Raw genomic sequence first — 14,779 nt, 5'->3', positions numbered from 1 at the left:
CATTTAAGTATTGATTGAATGCCAGGTGATGCTAAGTGAAGAAAAATTGACATTAAAAGGATAGTTTTTGCCCTTCCGGTTCCTAAAGTTAGTGGATGAAAAAGGTAAGGATTACGGCATAGGGAGAGAAAGATTTTTACACCCCTGGAACCAAGCAGGATGCATTAGTATAACAAAAAGTGACATGACAGAGGAAAACACGGCATCAGACAGGAAGGTATCAATCTTGCCTGTGGCCTGCCTCCCACTACTGCCTGTACCGTTGTCTCCCCCAAGTGCACAAGGCTGTGCATGTGAGACAGCCCCTACTGATGGGATGGCCACCTGCGATTACAGTGTAGGAGGAAATAATTTTAAAGGGATTACTCAGCACAAGTATCCTCAGAGTTCAAGGAAACAACTGTACAACAGTGTGCCTATATAGCTGTGTCCCTTGAGGGCCGCCTCCACTTTCTGCTTCATTTCCTTGTCCTGGGGTCCAACCCTCAGTAAAGGAAATTTTCTAAAATTTTCTTATTGCTCCCAGTTTTCATGCTTTCACCTGAAGGAAATTGAATTCCCTGACTACTGATGTTCAGCTGCCTCAGAAACCAGCCCTCTCCCACCTCAAGGGACTTCACTAGACAAAATTACCCACAGCAGATGTTCAACAAAGCCTGTGTTATGCAGGGCACCACAGGCAGGTGTGGCAGAGACAGCCACAGCTGGCTTTGCTATGTAAGTCTGGTGACCTTTTGCTCTCTCTCCCCCATTGACCTTTGCTCTCTCTTACCCAGGTGCTGTGAAGGGAAGATGGTTTTTTCTCATTCTTAAAATTTGGTGGGCACCTGCGGACAACTGATGGCAAGTACACGAAAGAAGGACAACCAATATTTTCGAAGGCTGGAAAATTTAAAATCAATTTAAGGAATTGGCATATTTTGCTAAATACTGTCAGGTCTGCTTTTAGTGGAAATTTCACTTATACCAGTTTGCAGGGGAGTGAACAGTTCTTTCTTCACACTCCTGTTCCCTGGAGGCTTTTTAATACAGAAGATGTGGGGATCCCGTCTTCTGCCCTTTCAAGCTGCAGGACCGTCTTCTTCCTCTGGGCCACTCTTTAGTAACACAAAGACGTAGGCCAGTGCCTTGAAGTTACAACTTTTTATTCACTTAAGGCCAGACAGATTCTTAGGGTGTCCTTCCCTACTCGTCTATGCAAGTAAGGGGGGGCAGTTACAAGGATTGATGTAAAAAACCAATACCTGGGTGTGGTGAGGACAATTGGCAATTCCTAACAAAGGAACCTAACTGGGAGAGGGGAACACCTGTGTTCACCTGGCTGGAACTAGGACACCACTCACAGCTGGGGACTCAGAGAGTCCAGGTGATGAGGGGACAGAAGGCAAGCTGGGGACAAAGCAGAAGCACAACCTTCTCCCCCACCCCACACCATGGGATATGTGACACTCCTCATGCATTCCTGGGTGCCCTAAATGAAGAACAAATAGTTAACCTGTAGAGACCAAAATCCTAGAAGACTTGCGTCTACCTCAATTTACAAAACACTTAGTAGCGTTTTGAGGAAAATTCTTTTGAAACCTCCCTTTTCCCTTAACTCCCCCAATCCCATAATATATAATCAACCAGCCCTCACAACCCCGGGACAGCAGCCCTTTCTGCCCACGGGTCCTGTCCCCACACTTTAGTAAACCACCATTTTGCACCAAAGATGCCTTGGGAATTCTTGGTTGTCGGCTCCAGGCCTCACCCGAGCAAACCTCACCTGTATTCCAAAACCACATCACGGGGAGTGAGTCTTCCTCCTGTAGGAGACAGTGTTCCTGAGAAGGTGAGCGGGGCTGCGTGGCAGAATCTTCTAGGTAGTGTGAATGTTGGCAGAGGGGTCAGGTTAAGGAGCATCTCTTGAGTACATGTGAAGGCCTGAGGTTTTGTTTGCTTGCTTGTATTTTGTAGTAAATATCTTTTTATTTATTCTCCACATGTGTGTCATATGACAAGCTTTTAGATTTTTCTGCGTTCCTAAGCCACTGAGTGAGTCCTCTGGTCCTTTCTGTGTTTTCCAGAGCTGCTCAAGACTCCACAATGAAGATTTTTCCTTTGCATAGTGCAAGGGGAAGCCCCAACAGGCAGACGAATAAATTCCCTTCTTCTTACACAGCAATTCGCTTTTGAGATTGCCCTACACTCTGTCCCTCCATCAGGGTCCAGATTGTTGGCTTGCTGGGGGAAAACAGGCTGGTGCAGGGGTACGGAGGGGAGATTTGCTTTACCCCCATTCTCTGTTGATATGGAAGATGGTTCCTTCCAGCTTCAAGCCATATATGCCATACAGCTTGAATTGACAAATTTGATCCCTTAAGCTCATGACTGGTTCTCAAAGTATCATCAGGGACTTTTGGGGGGCAGCTGTAAGGCTAAAAATGTTTTTCTTTTTTTCTTTTCCTTCCTTCTTTCCTTCCTTCCTTCGTCTTTCTTTCTTTCTTTTTTTAAATCTTGAGAGTAATTTAGTATGTTAACTTAAACATACAACTATATTCTAATGTCATTATTTGAAATATAAAGAAACTGATTCTCACAGAACTAAAATAACTCATAGGCCACGAGGTTGTTTTTTCCTTGTCCTTATCTTTAAATTTAAACAAATTGGTACCATGATGTAACAAATAAGGTAAACGCCATGAATAGGAAAGCAGCAGTTTGCACTATACCCATCTAGAACTCAGGGGAGGTGCATTAAACAGAAGTGGTAGTCATCAGGATAGCATAAAGAATAGAGTCGATAATATTGTAATAACTGTATGGTGACAGATGGTGACTATACTTGTCATGCTAAGTATTATATAATGTATACAACTGTCAAATCAGTATTTTGTGCACCTGAAACTCAACTATAGCATTGTGTGTCAACTATACTTAAATAATAAAAACTAAAACAATAACAACACACCAATTAGGTAACATCATGAAAAACTGGTTTGCAGTATCAAAACTGTCCATTTAAATTTCTTTTCTCTTAACGATCAGAGGTCTCCTATCGTCTCCAGTTTCTTCATTGTGTTTTGTGTAAATTCCATCATAGAGTGGGAGTTTTTGGACCACCACCAACAGCAGCACACGCTGGGGTTCACGTTTCTGGATGTGGATGTTTACTGTAGATTTATGGCAATGATCTTCAACATAAAGTCTTTTGCAAACTAGATAAGCAATTGCAGCTGTTCTAGCACCACTGGTGACTGCTGGAATCCACTCGGCTGGAGCTCAGGAAGTCACTCTTTGCTTACAAGGCACGTGCCCGGGACGCTGAGCACAAATGGGCTTGTGTAGACAGTGCCGTCAAGGTGCAAGAGGAGTTCTCAACACATTATTTGCTTTTCTTACTACCATTCTCCCATGAGCCTACAGTGGGGTTTTCTAGAGGCAACATGGTATAAGATGTCGTCGCAGATTTAATAGAGAAGCAAATATGAGAGTTTAGCTATCTTCTCTTAGCCAGGTGTAAAGAAATTTGTAAAAATGTAAAACAATGCCACTTTCCTCATGTGTATAATTTCAGTTTGAAAATAGTTACCTTTCATAAAAATATGTTGTTTATGTTAACCTATAGCATGTAATTTACATTATGTTGCCAAATTAATAGTTAAAATTTTTCAGTATTAATTTCTAAATTGGTACCTATTAATAGATATTGTCCACACAAAATTTCTTTGGGGTTCTCAGTAAATTTTAAGTGTAAAGGGATTCTAAGATAAAAAATTTAAGAATTGCTGCCTTCAAACCTATGGAATGGAAGATATTTGCAAATGACATAAAGATAAAGGGCTGTCTTGGCGATCACAGCTTTGTAGTAAAGCTTGAAATCAAGTAACGTGATGCTGCCAGTTTTATTTTTGTTTTTCAACATTTCCTTAGCGATTTGGGGTCTCTTCTGATTCCATACAAATTTTAGGATTATTTGCTCCAGCTCTTTGAAAAATACCGGTGGAATTTTTATCGGAATGGCATTAAAAGTATAGATTGCTCTAGGCAGTATAGACATTTTGACAATGTTTATTCTTCCAATCCAAGAGCATGGAATGGTCTTCCATCTTTTTGTGTCTTCTTCAATTTCTTTCATGAGTGTTCTGTAGTTCCTCGAGTACAGATCCTTTACCTCTTTGGTTAGGTTTATTCCCAGGTATCTTATGGTTCTTGGTGCTATAGTAAATGGAATTGATTATCTAATTTCCCTTTCTGTATTTTCATTGTTAGTGTATAAGAAAGCCACTGATTTCTGTACATTGACTTTGGATCCTGCCACGTTACTGAATTGCTGTATGAGTTCTAGTAGTTTGGGGGTGGAGTCTTTTGGGTTTTTCCATATAAAGAATCATGTCATCTGCGGAGAGAGAGAGTTTGACTTCTTCCTTGCCAATTTGGATACCTTTTATTTCTCTTTGTTGTCTGATTGCCGTTGCTAGGACTTCTAGTACTATGTTGAACAAGAGTGGTGAGAGTGGGCATCCTTGTCGTGTTCCTGATCTCAGTGGGAAGGCTGCGAACTTTTTCCCATTGAGGATGATATTTGCTGTGGGTCTTTCATAGATAGATTTTATGAAGTTCAGGAATGTTCCCTCTATCCCTGTACTTTGAAGTGTTTTAATCAGGAACGGATGCTGGATTTTGTCAAAAGCTTTTTCTGCATCAATTGAGAGGACCATGTGGTTCTTCTCTCTTCTCTTATTGATTTGTTCTATCACATTGATTGATTTGCGAATGTTGAACCATCCTTGGAACCCAGGGATGAATCCCACCTGGTCATGGTGGATAATCTTTTTAATGTGCTGTTGGATCCTGTTTGCTAGGATCTTGTTGAGAATCTTAGCATCCATATTCATCAGGGATATTGGTCTGAAATTCTCCTTTTTGGTGGGGTCTTTGCCTGGTTTGGGGATCAAGGTAATGCTGGCTTCATAAAAAGAGTCTGGAAGTTTTCCTTCTGCTTCAGTTTTTTGAAACAGCTTCAGGAGAATAGGTGTTATTTCTTCATTGAAAGTTTGGTAGAATTCAAGATCAAAAGCTTCTGCACAGCAAAGGAAACAGTCAACAAAACAAAGAGGCAACCCACGGAATGGGAGAAGATATTTGCAAATGACAGTACAGACAAAAGGTTGATATCCAGGATCTATAAAGAACTTCTCAAACTCAACACACACAAAACTGATAATCATATCAAAAAATGGGCAGGAGATATGAACAGACACTTCTCCAATGAAGACATTCAAATGGCTATCAGACACATGAAAAAATATTCATCATCACTAGCCATTAGGGAGATTCAAATTAAAACCACATTGAGATACCACCTTATGCCAGTTAGAATGGCCAAAATTAGCAAGACAGGAAACAACGTGTGTTGGAGAGGATGTAGAGAAAGGGGAACCCTCTTACACTGTTGGTGGGAAGGCAAGTTGGTGCAGCCACTTTGGAGAACAGTGTGGAGATTCCTCAAGAAATTAAAAATAGAGCTTCCCTATGACCCTGCAATTGCACTACTGGGTATTTACCCCAAAGATACAGATGTAGTGAAAAGAAGGGCCGTCTGTACCCCAATGTTCATAGCAGCAATGGCCACAGTCGCCAAACTGTGGAAAGACCCAAGATACCCTTCAACGGACGAATGGATAAGGAAGATGTGGTCCATATATACAATGGAGTATTATGCCTCCATCAGAAAGGATGAATGCCCAACTTCTGTATCAACATGGACGGGACTGGAAGAGATTATGCTGAGTGAAATAAGTCAAGCAGAGAGAGTCAATTATCATATGGTTTCACTTATTTGTGGAGCATAACAAATAACATGGAGGACATGGGGAGATGGAGAGGAGAAGGGAGTTGAGGGAAATTGGAAGGGGAGGTGAATAATGAGACACTATGGACTCTGAAAAACAACCTGAGGGTTTCGAAGAGGCAGGGGGTGGGAGGTTGGGGGAGCCTGGTGGTGGGTATTAAGGAGGGCACGGATTGCATGGAGCACTGGGTGTGGTGCAAAAAAATGAATACTGTTACGCTGAAAAGAAATTAAAAAAAAAAAAAAAAGATAAAGGGCTGGCATCCAAGATCTACCAAGAACTTCTCAAACACAACAGTCCAAAACAAATAATCCAGTCAAGAAACAGGCAAAAGCCATAAACAGTCATTCTCCAGAGAAGACATACAAATGGCAACAAGACACTTGAAAAAATGTTCAACATCAGTCAGCATCAAGGAAATACAAATCAAAACCACAATGAGATACCACCTCAAACCTGTCAGAATGGCTAAAATTAATAACACAGGAGACAACAGATATTGGCGAGGATAAGGAGAAAGGGGAACCCTCTTATACTGTTGGTGGGGATGTAAATTGGTGCAGCCACTCTGGAAAACAGGATGGGTGTTGTTCAAAAAGTGAAAAATAGAGCTACCCTACGACCCAGCAATTGGACTACTGGGTACTTATCCAAAGAATGCATATAAAATGGTTATGCAAAGGGCACATGCACCACAATGTTCATAACAACAGTGTCCACAATAGCCAAACTGTGGAAAAAGCCTAGAGGTCCATCAACAGATGAATGGATAAAGAAGGTGTGGTAGGTATAAATATAATGGAATATTACGCAGCCATCAAAAAGAGTGAAATCTTGTCATTTGCAATGACAGGAATGGAACTAGAGGGTATTATGCTGAGCAAAATAAATCAGTCAGAGAAAGACAAATATGATTTCACTCATATCTGGAATTTAAGAGATAAAACAGATGAACAGAGGAGGGGAAGAGAAGGAAAAATAAAATAAGATAAAAAGAGGAGGAGAAAAGGAGGCAAACCACCAGAGACTCTTAACTGTAGGAAACAAACTGAGGGCTGCTGGAGGAGAGGCGGGTGGGGGGACGGGGTAACTAGGTGAGGGGCATTAAGGAGGGCCCTTGATGGAATGAGCACTGGGTATTAAATGCAACTGAGGAATCACTAAATTCTACCCCTGAAACTAATAAAACACTAAAAACAAACAAACAAAAAACACAAAAAGGGAATTGCTGCCTTCAGCAAGCTGTTCCATTGGGCATATTTTATTTCAGAGATATGGAAAATCCAAAGCAGTCCAATGTGTGGACGAATATTGCAAAGTGTATGTGGCAAAGAGCACTTATCTCCTGCTGTTTCCTGCCTCCCGTTTTCGTTTTTTACTATGTCTCCCTGTGACAACTCATGTATTTTGATGTCATTTATATAATCTCTTGTTTTGTGGGACTCAATTTATGACTGAAAGGTGATGATCAAAGAAAGGCTAAGTGTCTCTTCAAACATGTCAAAAGAGAGTAGGAAGTTACTGATCCAAATTTTGTGTCTAGTGATGGAAGTGTCAACAGATTTGAAGCCTGTGCTGAAATTCAGAAGGTAAGTTGGATGCTAGTGCTTATACTATACTTGTAGAATGCAAAAGCATTTTAGCTTTTAACTGAGTTGGGGTTCTGTATGCTTTCCCAGGAAGACGTGATGGCACATTGGAGAACATCTTTTTCTGCTTTTGTCCGTGTGGCAGCTGTCACATGGGTTCTCTGTGGCACTGCACCTGGCTGCTGACCACAGGGCCTCTGCTCTCATAGGACTTGGTGGGGACTGCTGAAGAGGTTCTTAACAGAGGAGGGCGTGGTCATCCTTAAAGTCTCTGAGTCAAAACAGACAATTTCATCCTCTTCCATGCTCTCTTTCTACCTAGGATCAAAATCTGTCATGATCATCCAAAATATCTAGTTCGATTTCTAGCTTTTGGTAGGAATTAGTGAGGATCTAATTTGTTTCAGACTGAGGGACAGACAATGAGGCAGAAAGGAAGCCAGAAACTGGTTAGATCCCATGAAAGGTGATGGAGAAGCAAGAGGTGTCACCGAGGTACAAGCACAATTTCTGCACGACTCGGTCTGGGTACTCCACCCCACGAAGGCTTCTCTGGAACACGAGGTCAGGACCTGAGGTGGAATGAGGAGCTGAACTTAAAACACTGTGCTTATGTGATGCTGGTAACTGGACTTCATGTGGGAGACTCGGGCCAAGGGTTGTGGTAACATTACCATCTCCACCCTACTCTCTTGTCAAGGCATGTGTCCGTGGGGCACCGTTCCTCAGCTGTCCTTCTGGAACCTGACCTGAGGAGAAAGGCCACACTGAGAACAGCAAGCTCTCGAGAGAAGCTCATCTTGAGTGTCCCAGAATATGAGACATAAGGATTTACTCAGATAGGAAATTAAAGGTACAGCAGGGCTCTCACTGCTGGGGTTCAGATATCTCTGAGAAGGTCTGGGGACTTTCAGGCAGGCCCAACACCAGGCATTTTGCAAGAGTTAGTCTTCTCGTCACCCTCCGAGAGCCAGATATAACCATCTGGCGCAGCAACAAAGCCTCAGTTGTTTGCAGGCATGGTGTGATTCGGAGAACAATGTGGGTGGGATTGGGGCTTGTCCTCAGCTCAACCTGCCACGGGTGGTAGGAAAAGAGAAAGTCACATTGAAGGAAAGATGGGCTTTAGCAATCTTGTGTATTTCCAGCTGTGCATTTCTTCCTTCTTACTACAGACCAGGAACAGCGTCAGGTGCCAGACACAGTGTGGTGCCCTGCAAAGTAGAAGCAGCAGCCAGGGGAGCAGACTTATTCACGAACATAGGAGACGTACTGTGAAGACTCCCATGTATTTGGGGGGGGGGTCGGTTTGCAGGTAATGAGCCAGTGAAATGTAATTACTGTTCATGTGACCCTACTCATAAGCTAGGGGGCTCTGTCCTACCTGGCACACAGAGCAATTGCAGAGGTAAAGTCTTTCTGTGAAAAAATACAGTATTTTTTGGTAATGAGTATTGTAAGGTAACTTCTCTACTTGGTTGACTGCTCTGCCTCCATCTAGCTAATTATCTCCTTAGCTCTTCTCCATGCAAGAAATAGGCCTCTCCTGATGCAAGCTGAACCTCATTTGGGACAGTCCCCCCCCACCCCTTCATTTATGAAGAAAGAGTTGACTAGATAGTTAACTCCCTGACTCCCTAAGCAGATAATGACATGGAAAGGTCCATCTCCTACCCTACACATTGCATTCCATTTATAAGAACTACTCAGAATAGACCAATCTATAAAAACAGAAAATAGATTAGTGGTTGTGTGGGACTTAGGGGAGTAGAGGTTGGGTTGGAGTGATGGTTAGGAGGTACAAGGTGTCTTTTTGTGGTGATGAAAATGTTCTAAAATTGGTGGTGGTGATAGTTGTAAAACTCTGTTAATTCCTAAAACCCAATGAATCGTACACTTTCAATGAGTGATTTATGTATGAATTACATCTCAATAAAGCATTATACACAAAAAACAATGGAGGGACTGGTAGCCAATTCCTAGATAGCAGAGTGCTATGATCCTACTCTCCAAAAATATAGGTGGAAGAAAGGACTGTTCTAACTTGCACTATGTGAGGTAGAAAGACTCAAGACACCTGGGTTCCATGTTGGAACACAGATTCATTATTGATTATTGTTGAAAAAGAAGGTTGTGGGAGTGGGCATTGCATGATATTGTTTGAATGTGCTCTGATGTGGCCCCCATGAGACTTAGCAGGGGGACGGAGATAACAAAATGCCTCCCTAGGCCTTTCCTCAGAATTCTCTAAGTTCCTCTTCCATCCTAGGGTTGGCGAAGTCTGGCAATGCAGTCTGGGTGGGGAGCCCCAAGCCCTGACAAAAGATACAAGGGCCCACTCCCATTTCTTTTCTTCAGAGCACTCACCCCTACAGGGTACAAACCAGAAGCTCCAGGAGTAGTAGCTCTGAGGTTTTCCTGGGGTCCCCATGCCTGACCCAGATTCTAAGAGAGTGGCCTAGAGAGTGATTAGGCCATAAGAATGAGGCTGATACACCGATTCAAATTGTTTATGTAAATAGTGGTCCTGTAAAACATCTGCCATGGGCCCTACACACCCTAAGGTATGCCTTCCCCAACCTCAGAAATAAGGTTAGTGGAGAAGAAGGAATGTCATGTGACTCTGTCACAGACAATATACGTGGTCAACAAGGGACACACAAGAATACACAAGAACACACAATATCTCTTCCAGAAATGGTATTGGAAATGATATCCACATGCAAAAGAGAAATCTTTATCTTATGCCATACACAAAAATCAGCTCAGAATGATTAAAGACTTAAACATAAGGCCCCAAACTATAAAATTCCTAAAACAGAGAAAAAGTTCTATGGCACTGATCTTGGCAATGATTTCACCAATGTGACACCAAAAACACAAGTAACGAAACCAAAAATAAGCAACTAGGGCTGCATCAAACTTAAAAGCTTCCATACAGCAAAAGAAACAATCATCAGGGTAAAAGGCAATCTGTGGAAAGGGAGAAAATATTTGCAAACCATATATCTGAGAAGGGGTTAATCTCCAAAATATACAAGAAACTCCTACAACTCAACAGTAAAAAACTAATAACTGGATTTAAAAAATGGACTAATGGGGCACCTGCGTGGCTCAGTGGGTTAAAGCCTCTGCCTTCAGTTCAGGTCATGATCCCAGGGTCCTGGGATCGAGCCCCGCATGGGGCTCTCTGTTCAACGGGGAGGCTGCTTCCCCCTCTCTCTCTCCTCCTGCCTCTCTGCATACTTGTGATCTCTATCTGTCAAATAAATAAGTAAAAATATTTTAAAAAATAAAATAAAAAATAAAAAATGGACTAAGAACTTGAATAAAATAGTCAAATTCGTAGAATAAATAAATGGAATGGTGGTTGCCAGGAGCTGAGGGAAGAGGGAAATGGGGAGTTACTAAAGAACAGGCATAAAATTTTAGGCAAATGAAATGAGAAAGCCCTGGAGATCTGCTATACCACTTTCCATGTACAGTCAACAGTAATATATTGTATACTTAAATATCTGTCAAGAGGGTAGACCTTGCTATGTGTTTTTTTTCCAAAATAAATAACAACAAACAAACAACAGGTATGTTCAGCTACATCTCCCCTATAATTTGTGCTGTTGGCATGTTTACATCATCTACATATGTTATAAACATCACAATACACTGTTAAACCTTAAACATAAATTAATATGAATGAATGAATTAATATTTAAAATAAATGAGTAGAATCTTAGAAATTCAAACTCTGTGTCCCCTGCAGTGAGCAGCAGCTGAAATCTCTATTATTTCAATTTTCAGTGGTTAATATGTTGCTGGACTCACTGGAGTCTCCCAGGCATGTGTCGTTTATCAAATCAGCCAAGAATTTGGGCAGATTTTACAATCAGATTTTAGCATTTATCCCTTTTGTCTTCCTGTCATCCAGGATTTATTCCCTAACTTTCCATCTGCTTTGCCAGCTCCACATTCTGTCATGGGACATCTCAAGCCAGTCGGTCTGAGGCTGAGGCTGCCTTGAGCTGCCTGTGGACTGAGGAGAACCTTCCAGGCAGAAGCCACGTGACTCCACATCTCTGGCTTACTGGGCTTCCTGATTTTCAAAGAATGACTGCACTCCTGTTTCTATGTGCTTTGGGTCATACTCCAGTACCTGGACACATTTAAAAAGATATTTTAAGATTTTTTAATTCAGATTTTATAATAAGTAAAGAGTTACAGTTTGACAAAATCATTCCATTATAGCCTCCAGAACTCCTTTCTGTTAAATATTCTTCGATAGCATGATTTTATTGTCTGCATAAGATGCCACTGTATGACCTGCCAGATCTTATCTTACCAGTCCACTATTATTAGACATTTAGTTGTGTCTGTTTGTTTAATAAGTAATAATAAGAAGATATTAGTGGCCACCAGATGGCCACCAAAGTGATCATGTGGCAATACCACTGCGTTGTCCAGCTTCGGGTGAGGCCACTCATACTGTGTTATACCTGAAGCATCCCCGGAGCACAACTTAGGATGTGGTTAGCACACTGTGGAGGTGTGCTGTGCTGTGGTCATATCTAGGAATCCCTGGGGCCTTGTCTGGGGAAAGGGGGATATGAAGCTCTTGGGGATCCCAGTGAAATTATGAGTTAAGGACTTGGAACTGAATAATAGCTTTATTGTTAATCCTAAATTTACAAGTCATGCCCTTATGGGGCTGTCTAAGTCTCGTGCTGCTGTGGAAAGTATGGATTACATATGGTCTCAAACTCACTGGGTCCTTTCTTCTTTTACTCCTACCTTTGGTCTTTCTGAATCTCTTTCACCTTGTCTGACCCTTGAGCCCATTCCTTCTCCATTTTTCCCATACTCAGCTCCAGGAATTAGTGTGGCTCTGTCTGTGTAAGTGTAGAGAGTGGCACCTTGATAACAGGGCATTTTTGAAGACTTGTCTAGGGAAGAAGAGAACATTCTTTATTGCTGATTTACATTTAGGAACTCTCTTGCTGGGTAGCGCTTGGCTTAGAAGAGAAAGCATCTTCACATACACAAAAAGACATAACTGTAGTTTTTTTCCTGACCTGGATATTTTAAAGATTCTTATTTTGATTGAGAGGACTTTGGATATAATAAGACTTTAAACATTGCATTTACTTTCCTTTATATTCCGTTCTAGGAATATAACATCTTGACTGACAATTTATATATAAGGCTACACAACTAAGACAATAAAATATTATCTATTGCAAAGGAAGAAAAGAAGGAAGGAAGGAGAGAAGGAAGGAAGGAAGGAAAGAAAGAAAGAAGGGGAGGATGTGGGCGCCTGGGTGGCTCAGCAGGTTAAGCTACTGCCTTCGGCTCAGGTCATGATCTCAGGGTCCTGTGATCAAGTCCCGCATCAGGCTCTCTGCTCAGTGGGGAGCCTGCTTCCCTCTCAATCTCTCTGCCTGACTCTCTGCCTACTTGTGATCTTTCTCTGTCAAATAAATAAATTTAATTTAATTTAAAAAGATTAAAAAAAAAGAAAGAAGGAGAGGATGAATGAGGGAGTGAGGGGAAAGAAGAAGGGAAAAAGACAAAAGAAGGATGGAGGGAAATGATGAACACTGGGTATTATGTGTAGGTGATGAATCACTGATTCTACACCTGAAACTGGTATTACACTGTATGTTAATTAACTGAAATTTAAATAAAAACTTGAAGAAGAAGAAGAAGAAAAGAAGGATTGAGGGAAGGAATGAAAGGAGAAGAAAGTACCTTGTGTGGGTGTCTTAAGTGACTAAGCTCCTTCTGGGTGAAGTCAGTTGGGGTCCCATAAGCCAAATCTTTTCAAATGAGTGTTAATATTGTATTCCTACAAGTGACTAAATTTTAGAATGTTAATCCTGCTATAGACACAGTTTAGGATCTTTCGTCTCTCCATCTGTCAGGGAAAGAATTGGCAAGGGTAGGGCTGACTCACATGATGGTAACTTCTTCTAGACTTGTATTATTTCCCTGGCCATATGAATACCATGGGCATTCTATGTGCTTCAGCAGAAGGTCTCTCTATGCTTTTTGTTATTATTTTTAGTAAACTCTATATACCCAGAATTCATATAACCACTGGAGGTTTCAGTTCTTAAAAGAAAATGAAGATTAACTAAGATTGGTTCCATCTGTACTGTGTCCTGTCAAGTGTGGGATTCATCCTCCTCCTAGTACTTGGTTAACAAAGATAGAGAGCCTGCTATAACTCAACTGACTAAAAGGTAACCCACCAAAGAAAAATTATAGATGGGTATTATGGATCTAATTAATGTAAAATTTATCATTTATCACTACCAATACATGGGTATCTATGGTTTTCTTGGTTTCATATATTTTATTGGTGGATAATGACATGATAACCCATTGATATAATCAAAGCAGGCAGTGAAAAACCCATAGTTAGGTGAAAGTTGTACATTCTGAGAGGGGTTATTTAAATCTAAAAAACATTTTCCCTTAAGTCTAAGAAAATCTTTTCCCATCAATATAATAACTCACAATTAACTTTGTGGAAACATGATTAGGAAGATAGGAAGATTGACTCTACTAGTATGATTTTTTTTACTTGATTTCTGAGATATTTATCTTTAGAATCTCCAGCCCATACACTTATGATATTTTTAAAATTTATTTATTTGTCAGAGAGAGAGGGAGATCAAACAGGGGGAGAAGCAGGCAGAGGGAGAAGCAGGCTTCCCCCTGAACCAGGAGCCTGAGGCAGTACTTGATCCCAGGACCCCAGGATCATGACCTGAGCGGAAGGCAGATGCTTAACCAACTGAGCCACTCAGGCATCCCACACTTATGATATTTTTGTTATCTTTCAGTGTCTTTTAATATGTGACACTGAGATGTATCCAGATGGAGCTGGGGGCTCCTGATATAGTTGCATCCTACACGTCCTCTTCAGGTTCAGCATCAGTAGTCTAAATGCCTACAATATATAAAACCCAATAACTTTTTTTCCCAAAGCAATCTACAGACTTAAAGAAATCCCTATCAAAATACCACCACCATTTTTTCACAGAGCTAGAACAAACAATCTTAAACTTTGTATAAAGCCTCAAAAGACCCCAAATAGCCAAAGCAATCTTGAAAAAGAAAAACAAAGCTGGAGGTATCACAATTCTGGACTTTAAGATATATCACAGAGCTGGGGTAATTGAAACAGTATAGTACTGGCACAAAAACAGATACATAGATCAGTGGAACAGAATATAAACCCCAGAAATGGACCCACAATGATATGGTTAACCAGTCTTCGACAAAGCAGGAAAGAAGATCCAAAGGGGGTAAAAAAAAAAAAAAGCCTCTTCAACAAATAGTGTTGGGAAAACTGGA

The sequence above is a fragment of the Martes martes genome, assembly GCF_963455335.1.
Source record: "Martes martes genome assembly, chromosome: 11".
In the NCBI taxonomy this organism is placed as follows: domain Eukaryota; kingdom Metazoa; phylum Chordata; class Mammalia; order Carnivora; family Mustelidae; genus Martes; species Martes martes.
Note: the sequence above shows the minus strand (reverse complement) of the source record.